The 11,572-nt window shown below is 47.9% G+C and overlaps 1 pseudogene; it reads left to right on the plus strand.

Annotated features, from left to right (window-relative positions):
* Positions 1 to 1,692: 1,692 nt before the first annotated feature.
* LOC145713633 (RNA polymerase II subunit A C-terminal domain phosphatase SSU72 pseudogene) lies at positions 1,693 to 2,438 on the plus strand (annotated as a pseudogene).
* Positions 2,439 to 11,572: the final 9,134 nt, after the last annotated feature.

Here is an 11,572-nt window from a genome sequence, read left to right on the forward strand (position 1 = left end):
TGGACGCTTAACCGACTGAGCCACCCAGGTGTCCCAAGGAGCTCTAGGCAGGCATCTCTACTCGTCATTCTCACCCAGACTTTTAATCATACCTCTCAACTTTCCACCGTAGTTGGAAGGACTGTTTATCGGAGCCAGGATGCGGCAGGGAGATCTTTGTAATTTCTACTATAGGGAGATCACGACCATAAACTCTGGAGCGGGCAGTGGAGATCCAAGTAGCAGGCCTGCCTGAGAGCATTCCATGCCCAACGTCAAAAGGCCCAAAGTCTTTTATTTTTTTTATTTTTTTTTTAATTTTTAAAAAAAAAATTTTTTTTTCAACGTTTTTTATTTATTTTTGGGACAGAGAGAGACAGAGCATGAACGGGGGAGGGGCAGAGAGAGAGGGAGACACAGAATCGGAAACAGGCTCCAGGCTCCGAGCCATCAGCCCAGAGCCTGACGCGGGGCTCGAACTCACGGACCACGAGATCGTGACCTGGCTGAAGTCGGACGCTTAACCGACTGCGCCACCCAGGCGCCCCAAAAGGCCCAAAGTCTTGATTTGAATCACATTTCAATGAGAAGATTCACCACAACGTATCTTCTTAGGCGCTCAAAACGGTAGATTTCCAGGAGGTTAAAGGCAGTCTTTCCACGATTGCCCTGTATCGTTAAAAGTATTTAATGTTATTGGGGTGAAATTGACATATTCGTTTCAGGGGTACATCGTGATTCCCTAGTTTACCTCAAACATTTGGACCCTCACGCCTTGCCTAAAGCACATCGTTGTGGTTGCTGTATCTGGCTGCTGGGCAAGTTGACAAATGTAATTTTCATGTCAGGTGGCCATGTATCTAGCTGAAACGTGAGCCATCGAAGGAGGACAGAGAGGAGAAGGGACACCGTGGAGCAGCCTGGAAGTCTCTGCCATTGGAGTTAGCTATCGCCGCCGTAACAAACCATCCCCGAGGCCAGGAGCCTAAAACAACCATCCGTTTATTTCTCACAACTCTATGGGGCAGGAATTTGGGGCAAGGGGAGGTGGGTGTTATGAATCACCCTGCTCCCCACGGTGTTGGCTGAGGCTAGAGAACCCAAGTGCCCACACAACTGAAGCCTCAGGTGGGGTGGCTCAAGTATGGGGGGGCCAGTAGGATGTTCGGACCTCTGTCTCCTCATTGGTTCGCCTCCGAGTAGTCTCTCTCTCTTCCGCAAGACAGCCTGGGCTTCCTCACACGGTGCCTGAAATCCCCCTAAGCAAACACGGAAGACACAAAGCTTCTGGAGCCCTAGGCTTAGACCCCTCCCCCCACGCCCACATCACTGCAGTCACATTCTACTTATCCAAAGTGTCAAGGCCAGCTCAGACTTACAGCCAAGAGAAATCATTCTACCTCCTGAGGGCAGGACCACTGCAAAGTCACTTTGCAAAGGGGTGTGAACACGGGGCGACACGAGTCCCTGGGAATCATCTCTGAGAAGCTAGGACACCTGCCAGGGCGGGAGGCGGAGGGGACGCCCGGCACACCCCCACGCCTCGCGCACGGCCCCGCCGTGCGCGGGTCACGACGCAGTGGCACGTCGAAGAGGTTGTGACCTCAGCGCCTCGCATTCCAGGTGTCGCCGTGGCCATCTTGCTGGCGCCCAAGGGCCGTGGCTGCGTGGGAGTGGCCGCACGGGGGCGTCGCGGCCAGGGGAGCCGCCGCTATGTCTACCGTGCCGCTGCGGGTGGCGGTGGTGTGCGCCAGCAACCAGAACCGGAGCATGGAGGCCCACTACTTTCTCAGCAAACGGGGATTCAGCGTCCGGTCCTTTGGAACGGGAACTCACGTGGAGCTCCCGGGCCCCGCACCCGACGAGCCCAACGTTTACGATTTCCGAACCACCTATGACCAGATGTACAACGATCTCGTCAGCAAGGACAGAGACCTCTACACGCAAAACGGCATGTTACATATGTTGGAGTGTAACAAAAGGATCAAGCCCCGGCCGGAGAGGTTCCAGAACTGCCAGGACGTGTTTGATCTGATTGTCACCTGCGAAGAGAGTGTGTACGACCAGGTGGTGGAAGATATGAATTCCAGAGAGCAAGTGACCTGCCAGCCGCTGCACGTGATCAACGTGGACATCGAGGACAACGACGAAGAGGCCACCGTGGGCGCGATCCTCATCTGCAAGCTGTGCCAGTGCATTCAGCACACCGAGGACATGGAGGACGATTTGGACGAGCTGTTGCAGGAGTTCGAGGAGAAGAGCGGCAGACCCTTCCTGCACACCGTGTGCTTCTACTGACCGGCGCCGCCGCACTCCTGCAGCCCTTGCTCTGCCCTTCCTTTCCTCACTACCTTTCCCTTCCGGATGTATGAAATGAGAAGATACGCACGGGCACCAGACGACAGACAATCAGGTTACTACTTCTCTGCTTTTACCTACGGGGAGCATTGTCTCTCAGGTTGATTCTTTTCAACGAAAATTGCAAACAACGGTTTCTAGTACATTTCATCTCTACCTCTGTGGCTTTCTTGTTCTTTCCCCTCCCTCCCCTAAGCTTGCTGGAGGGGGGAAAAAAAAGAAGCTGCCACACCTGCCCCCCCCCCCCCTTCCCCCCGCCAGGGCCAGTGTGCTTGGGCTGCCATAAGAACACACACACGCTGGGTGGCTTGAACAGCAGAACTTTGCTTTCTCACAATTCTGGAGGGAAGTCCAAAATCAACTGCTGGCTGGGGGTGGGGGGGATGGGGGGGCGGGTTTATCCTGAGGCCTCTGTCTTTGGCTCGCAGGTGGCCACCCTCTCACTGTGTCCACACTCAGCCTTCCTCTCGTGGCACTTGGATCTATACTAAGAACTAATGTTTGATTTCCATCCCCATTTCTGGCACAGAGCTCCCCAAATTGTTGGAGCTTCCTAAGTCATGAGAGCCATACAGGAGTCCTTTTTTATGTCAAAGAGGTGACTTTTAAGCACAACTTAAGGAGGGGGGCTGGTTGCCAGGACACCCAGTGATGTAACTGGAGGCTTGGAACTTTCCATTCCCCTTCAGCCCCAACCTGTGGGAGGGGAGAGCGGCTGGAGGGTAAACCACTTCTTTTCAACTTTATTTATTTTGAAAGTGGTGGGAAGGGAAGGGGCAGAGAGAGAGGGAGACACAGAATCCGAAGCAGGCTCCAGGCTCTGAGCCGTCAGCACGGAGCCTGTCCCGGGGCTTGATGTCACAAACTGTGAGATCATGACCTGAGCCAGAACCAAGAGTCGGGGGTTTAACCGGCTGAGCAGGTTTCAAGAGCTTCCGGGTTGGTGAATGAGAACACATCACATGCCAGTGTTTTTGTCTTATCTTTTTAGATTCATTTATGTTGAGAAAGAGAGCACGAGCCGGAGAAGGGCAGAGAGAGGGGGAAAGAGGGTTAGGGGCTGTCACTGCAGAGCCCCATGAGGGGCTCAGTCTCCAGAATCGTGAGATTATGACCCGAGCCGAGATCAGGAGTCAGATGAGTAACCGGCTGAGCCACCCAGGCGCCCCACATGCCACTGTTTGGGACCCCAAACTCCGCAAGGACAGAAGCGCCTTTGTCTGGGATCTCACCTTATGTCTCCCTTCAAATGGCTGTTGATTTGTATACTTTAACTGACAAACTAGTACGTAAAACATCTCTCTGTGCTCTGGGAGCGACTCTAACAAATTAATCGAACCCAAAGAGGGAGTGATTGGAACCTCTAATCTATAGGCGGTAGACCAGAAGCACAACACCCCGGGCCTTGTGAGTGGCATCTGAAGATGGGGGAGGGGGCAGTTCTGTGGAGCCCTGAACCTGTGAGATCTGATACTGTCTCCAGGGACTGTCACAATTGAGTTGGATTGTAGGACACACAGCTGGTGTAACTGGCGACCTCAATCCTTACCTCTGCATTCACACTTCCTTTGTGTCTCGTCCTCTTCTAAGAACACCAGTCTGATTGGCTTAAGTCTCCCTCCTTTTGCCTCATTTAAACTGAATTACCTCTTGAAACGCCCTATCTCCAAATACAGTCACATTGGGGGCTAGGGTTTCCACATATGAATTTTGGGAGGGCACCATTCAGTTGATAACAAGAGGCAATACATTAAGTTTGATCAATTACTTACACGACTTACCACTGCTTCTCAGCTAGTCTTATGGAGACTGAGAGTTCCAAGTAACGACCAGTACCTTGGTTTGGTTATATATGCACATTTCAGAGACTTGAAAGAAACCAGGAATTGAACATATTGATTCTTATACTTTGGGATTCTCTCTCTCCCTCTCTCTCTGCCCCTCTCTTGCTCATGCACATGTGTGCATATGTGCATGCATTTTCTTTCTCTCTCAGAATCAATAAGTATACTTAAAAAAAAAGAAAGAAAAACACTAATGTGCCTCTGATGGCTCATCAGGAGACATGACACAGCTGAAGAAAGAGTCAGCAAATTTGAAGATAGGTCAGTGGAAATTACTCAAGCACTAAGAGAAAACAAGAGTGGGAAGAAAACCAGAACAGAACATCAAAGACATAATATCAGCCTAACATATGTGTTTATTTATATTTGAGGGAGAGAGAGACAGAGCATGAGTGGGGAGGGGCAGAGAGAGAGGGAGACACAGAATCTGAAGCAGGCTCCAGGCTCTGAGCTGTCGGCACAGAGCCCAACCTGGGGCTCGAACTCACCAGCCACGAGATCATAACCTGAGCCAAAGTCTGACTCCCAATGACTGAGCCACCCAGGTGCCCCCAAGTCTAACATATATGTAATAGGATACCGAGGAGAAGAGAGAGAATAGGGCAGGAGAAATATTTGAAGAAGTAATGGCTGAGAACTTTCCAAAATTAATGACACAAACCAAACCACAGACCCAAGAAGTTTAGAAAATACTAAGCAAGATTAAAACACAAACAAACAAACAAACAAACAAACAAAAAACACTAGGCATAGCATATTTAAGCTGCTGGAAACCTAAGTCAAAGAGAAAATTATAAAGGCAGCCAGAGAAAAAAGACACATGATGTGCCTTGCAACAAAGATAGGAATTATGGCTGACTTCTCATCAGAAACCATGCAAGGCGAAAGACAAAATGCCATCTTTAAAGTGGTTTAAGACAAAAAAAAAAAAAAAAAAAAAAAGAACATGTTTGCCCAAAATTCTATACCCAGCAAAAATACATTTTAAAGGTGGGGTACCAGGCTGCCTCAGTTGGTAGAGCATCTGACTCTTGAGCTTGGAGTTGTGAGTACAAGCCCCACATTGGGTGTAGAGATTACTTAAAAAAATGTGTTTTTTTAATTTTTTTATTTTTTTTATTTTTTTTAAATTTTTTTTTAACCTTTATTTATTTTTGAGACAGAGAGAGACAGAGCATGAATGGGGGAGGGGCAGAGAGAGAGGGAGACACAGAATCGGAAGCAGGCTCCAGGCTCCGAGCCATCAGCCCAGAGCCCGACGCGGGGCTCGAACTCACGGACCGCGAGATCGTGACCTGAGCTGAAGTCGGACGCTTAACCAACTGAGCCACCCAGGCGCCCCAAAAAATGTGTTTTTTTAAAAATAAAAGAGAGATAATTAGCAAAAGGATTTTTAAAAATTACTTGTTTCAGATTTGGTATTTTGATTTTTAAGAAACACAATAAAGGTGGGGCACCTGAGTGGCTCCATCAGCTAATCGTCTGACTTCGGCTCAGGTCATGATCTCATGGTTTGTGAGTTTGAGCCCCACACTGGGCTCTGTGCTGATAGCTTAGAGCCTGGAGCCTGCTTGGGATTCCCTGTCTCCCTCTCTCTGCCCCTCCCCTGCTCACATTCTCTCTCTCTCTCTCTCTCTCTCTCTCTCTCCCCCCCTAAAAATAAATAAACATTAAAAACATTAAAAAAAATGCAATAAAGGTGAATATGTGAGGTGATGGATGTGTTAATAAACTTGATGGGAGGAATCCTTTCACAATGTATATGTATATTCAATTCATGTTGTACACTTTTAAATGTTTATTTATTTATTTTTGAGAGACAGAGAGAGAGAGAAAGAAAGAGAGTGAGCTGTGCAGGGGCAGAGAGAGAAGGAGAGAGAATCCCAAGCAGGCTCCATGCTGTCAAGACAGAGCCCAGTTCAGGGCTCGAACTCATGAACGATGAGATCCCGACCTGATCCGAAATCAAGAGTCAGTCGCTTAATGGACTGAGCCACCCAGGTGCCCCCTCATTATGTTACACTTCATCTTACTATTTTCTTTTCTTTTCTTTCTTTTCTTTTTTTTAAGTAGGCTTCATGCCCAGTGTGGAGCCCAACGTGGGGCTTGAACTCACAGCCATGGGATTAAGACCTGAGCTGAGATCATGAGTCAGACGTTTAACCATCTGAGCCACCCACGTGCCCCATCTTACTATTTTACTTATCAAGAAGACCTCAACAAAGCTGGGAGCAAAAGAAATGCAAATAATATACTGCCACTTAAATATACACATACATTGAATTGAAATACATAAATTTTTTTTTTAATTTTTTTTTTTTAACATTTATTTATTTTTGAGACAGAGAGAGACAGAGCATGAACGGGGGAGGGGCAGAGAGAGAGGGAGACACAGGATCGGAAGCAGGCTCCAGGCTCTGAGCCGTCAGCCCAGTGCCCGACGCGGGGCTCGAACCCACAGACTGTGAGATCGTGACCTGAGCTGAAGTCGGACGCTCAACCGACTGAGCCACCCAGGCGCCCCTGAAATACATAAATTTAAAAAAAATAAAAAAACAAATAAGTGCACACACCCATACATACACAGAAATACGTTCTCAAAGGAGAAAGTGAGAACTCATTGCCAGCAGAAATGCGCCATGAGAAATGCTATAGGCTGAAGGAATATGGTATCAGACAGACATTTGGATCTGCACAAATAAATGAAGAGGGCTAGAAATGGAACTAATAAAGGTAAATAAAAATTCATTTAACTGGGGGGGGGGTTGCTCTGAAAGATAACTGTCTAGAGTCAGTCTTCTATGCTGATAACAGCAATGCATTGTGTGTTTACGGCATATATAAAAATAAAACGTACGATGGGGCTGAGGAATCGGTAGTAAGCTCTGAATAAAGTCTTTACACGTGAAATGGTATAATGTTATTTGAAGGTAGACACTAATTAACTACTGTCAACCCCGAGGCAACTGTTAAAAAAAAAATTTTTTTTAAGCATTAAATGGTTTAACATGCCGTCCTGGATTGTCTGTGGGCAACCCTATTCCCCCTTCTAGGCTCTCCCAAGTATGGTAGCGTCGGGAAGCGTGGGAATTACATTTTCCATCCTTCCATGCCAAATGGGTTACCAGTTAGATTCTGCCAATAATCTATCATTACTCATGGTAGCTATGTTCTATCAAGTCGCCGTGAATGCTGAGTTAGTGGTTACTGACCCATTGCTCCCAGTGGAAACACACGTTTAGGTTCTGGGGAGTCTTTGAACAAGACCTTTTTGAGAACTGATCAATACACAGCCTTGTTTTATGTATGTTTCTGGGTGTGTGTGTGTGTGTGTGTCTTTTTTAAGTTTATTTATCTATTTTGAGAGACAGAGAAAGTGTGAGTGGGGGAGGGTCAGAGAGAGGCGAGAAGGAATCCCAACTGACCGAGCTGAACGGACTGAGCCACACAGGCACCCCGATGTATGTTTCTGTTTAAAGACACCTTGTTTAATATATACCATCGATTCCCTAATGGCCAGCACCCCTATAAATCCGGCCTGAATGAAGCTTACCCAACACACGTATCTTCTCCATAAGGCACATCACAACCTCTTCAGCACTACACTTGGGGGCCATTATATACAGCAAAGCCACCAACAGAAAGCACAAAACTGTGAAAACCATGGCTCTAAAAACACCAAAAGGACACTTGTTTACAGTATGAGAGCTGAAACGAGAAGGCAGAGCATCACCTTGTTCAACCTCAGCTAGGAAAAGGTGCAGCAGGAGACCCAAGTTTTTTTTCACCGGTCTGTACAAGTCCGTGAATAACTGTGAACATACCTTGCTGCTTTTATTTTTTTTATTTTTTTTTTTAATGTTTATTTTTGAGACAGAGAGAGACACAGCGAACGGGGGAGGGGCAGAGAGAGAGGGAGACACAGAATCGGAAGCAAGCTCCAGGCTCTGAGCCATCAGCCCAGAGCCCAAAGCGGGGCTTGAACTCGCGGACCGTGAGATCGTGACCCGAGCTGAAGTCGGACGCTTAACCGACTGAGCCACCCAGGCGCCCCTGACATACTGTGCTTCTTGATTTGGGGATCAGGAACACATTTTAGCAAGTGAGCAAATTTACAAACACACGAGACCTGGAAGGCCAAAGGGAGGCCAGAAGCCATAATTATTAACCCTTCTCCAAAACCAGCAGGCAGACAGGAAGGGTACAGCGAGGGGAAAGCTTCGTGGCAACCCCCAGACACTTCCCTGAGAATCACCTACCTTGGTCTTACAGGCCCGTGTGCAACCCACTGTACTTTCTGATGCTCTGAAGTTTGGAGGAAATCTGAGAGCTGGTGTCGGCTTTCCGAAACCTTGGCCCTTCCAGCTTTTCCCACTGTTTTATGAGCGCCCGATCTCCAGAATGAAATCCGTGCCCATTTGAAACACAGAGTGCTGTCTGCTGTCCTGGCCAAACCCTGACAAGCACGCATTCTCTTTTAAAACCTACAGCTTGGAGGAAGACTGGAATACTTATTAAATGCCCCACTTCGTGCACGTTGTCACAGCTGGGGATTTGCCAGTGAGGCTGGGTGTGACCTAATTCAAACTCAAGGGCTTTGCGAGTCACTTTGGCCTCTTCGTCACGAAGGGGCATGTGATAAGAGAACTGCGTTGTCTTCCAAAGTGCTGTCCCACCTCCTATTTATATTTTCAGGGCAAACCCTTATCTTGGGCCACGAAGACACTGCGACAAGGGTTTGTGTGCAAGTGATTTATGAAGGCGGCGCTTCCGGGAGAGACCAGTTAAGGGAGCCGGGGAAAAAGCAGGACACAAAAACGGAAGCAGCCGAGCAAGGGCAGGGCGCACACTCGGACAGGCCTGACCCTGCCTGGGGCTCTGGCATGTAAATTACATGTTGGTGTTGGCCCCACTTCCAGGCGAGGGGGCTAGGCTGGCGGAGTCCCGGCACAGCAGGTCATTGGCTACGTGCCATCCAAATGGCAGGTGTGGGCAGAGCGGCTCCAGTGGTCCAAGGGCTGGCCTCTGAAGGGTATTATGTCACGTGCCGGCTGTTAGCAGCAAAAGCACAGAAGTCAGAGAAGAGGCACCCAGCAACGGTAAAAAGGATCCAAAAAGGGGTGTGGGGGAAAACACACGATGTCGGCCCCACCCTTTCATGAAATGCGGACGAGTCAACACAGCGGGGTGATTAAGCCCCAAGACTCGGGAGCCATTCCTCCTTGGGGGTTTTCCATTGTTTAAAGTTTATTTACTTATTTTGAGAGAGAGGATAGAGAGAATCCCAAGCAGATTCAGCACTGACAGTGCAGAGCCCCAAGCGGGGCTCAAGCCCACAGACCTTGAGATCGTGACCTGAGCTGAAGTCAAGAGTGGGACGCTTGCAACCGACTGAGCCACCCAGGCGCCCCCTGACTCGGGTTTAAATCCTAGCTGTGGCAGATGCTGAGTTAACCCCTAATATCCACTCTTTTTTTTTTTTTTATTTTTTTTAACGTTTATTTATTTTTGAGACAGAGCATGAACAGGGGAGGGGCAGAGAGAGAGGGAGACACGGAATCTGAAACAGGCTCCAGGCTCTGAGCCGTCAGCACAGAGCCCGACGCGGGGCTTGAACTCACGGACCGTGAGATCATGACCTGAGCCGAAGTCGGATGCTTAACCGACTGAGCCACCCAGGCGCCCCCTTAATATCCACTCTTAATGCAGAAGTTCTGACTGTCAGCTGGGCCCTTGGCTGCCCAGAATAAAAGCCTTGTGTGGCCACTGTGAGGTGAACAGTAATTTGGTGTATGACTTCCATGAAGTGTCTTTAAAGGGAGGGAAGTCCTTCTTTGATCCTCTTTCCTTCTTTTTTTTTTTTTTTTTTTTTTTTGTAAGTAGGCTCTATGCCCAGTGTGGGGCTCAAACTCATGGAGTCGCATAGTTCTATCGACTGAGCCAGCCAAGGCGCCCCAACCCTCCTTCCTTCTGCTGCCTGAAGCGTGGTCCTGAAAGCTGGCACACAAGCAGCCATCTTGAACCATGAGGTGGAGATAGAGTTTTCAGATTGAGCAAATGAAAATATTTTATTTTGGGGGCACCTGGGTGGCTCAGTCGCTTAAGCGTCCGACTTCAGTTCAGGTCATGATCTTGCGATTCGTAGGTTCAAGCCCCACACCGGGCTCCACGCTGACAGTGCAGAGCCTGGGAGCCTGCTTGGGATTCTGTCTCTCCCTCTCTCCCTGCCACTTCCCCACTCTCTCTCTCTCTCTCAAAAATAAGTAAACATCAAAAAATAAAATATTTTCATTTTAATTAATTTTTATTCAATTAAAGTGTTTTACTACCTTCACTTTACTGTTTTATTTAGTGCTTTAATATGGCACAGGACATCCTTGTACTATGAAATTATTCACTGTTTATCTGAAATTACAATTTAGCCTGTATTTTAATTTATCCTGTACTTTAATGTATCCTGTATTTTATCTGGCAACCCAACGCAGAGACCATATGTTGCAGAAGGCAGAATGACAAGAGAGAAAGAACTTGGGTGGCTGTTGCTAATGAAGCTGCCATACCAGAGTTAGACTGCTTACCTCCAAACTTTGTGTAAGAAAGAACATCTATCTTGAGGGCGTCTGGCTGGCTCAGTTGGTGGAGCCTGTCACTCTTGATCTCGGGTTTGTGAGTTCAAGCCCTAAGTTGGGCCTAGAGCTTATGAAAGAAAGAAAGAAAGAAAGAAAGAAAGAAAGAAAGAAAGAAAAAGAAAAGAAGGAAAGAAGGAAAGAAGGAAGGAAGGAAATACATCATTGGGTAAAGCTTGGTTCTGGATAGTTTAAAAGAAAGAAAGAAAGAAAGAAAGAAAGAAAGAAAGAAAGAGGCGTGCCCTGGGTGGCTCAGTTGATTAAGCATCTGACTCTTGATCTCAGCTCATGTCTTGATCTCAGGGATCTCAGGGTTGTGAGTTCAAGCCCCACATTGCGCTCCGAGCTGGGTGTGAAGCGAAGGAAGGAAGGAAGGAAGGAAGGAAGAAAGAGAAAATCTATCTTACCGAAGCCAATATTCCCCCCCTTCCTCTGGCAACTGAACCCAATCTAATAACACTGGCCCTGTGGCTCACTTGTTGGGTGACCATGGGAAAGTTACATAACTTAAAGATTACTATCCATTAAATGCGGGTGGCGATAACAATCCATAGCACAGAAGACTGGGGTGAACAGGAAATGTTGCAAGCATTTCGAGTGGCCAGCAGCTTTCAGTAAGCTTTAGCTATTACTGATTCAGTGGGCTTCTGCTGTCGCTTGTAAATCATCCCCAGTGCTCCTCCCCTCCCCGTCTGAGATCACTGCACAGCGTCCGGGCTTACATCTTCGCCCTTGAAGACCACATTCTGTCTTCTCTGAAGGCCT

This window comes from Panthera onca, chromosome X (genome assembly GCF_046562875.1).
Source record: "Panthera onca isolate mPanOnc1 chromosome X, mPanOnc1 haplotype 2, whole genome shotgun sequence".
In the NCBI taxonomy this organism is placed as follows: domain Eukaryota; kingdom Metazoa; phylum Chordata; class Mammalia; order Carnivora; family Felidae; genus Panthera; species Panthera onca.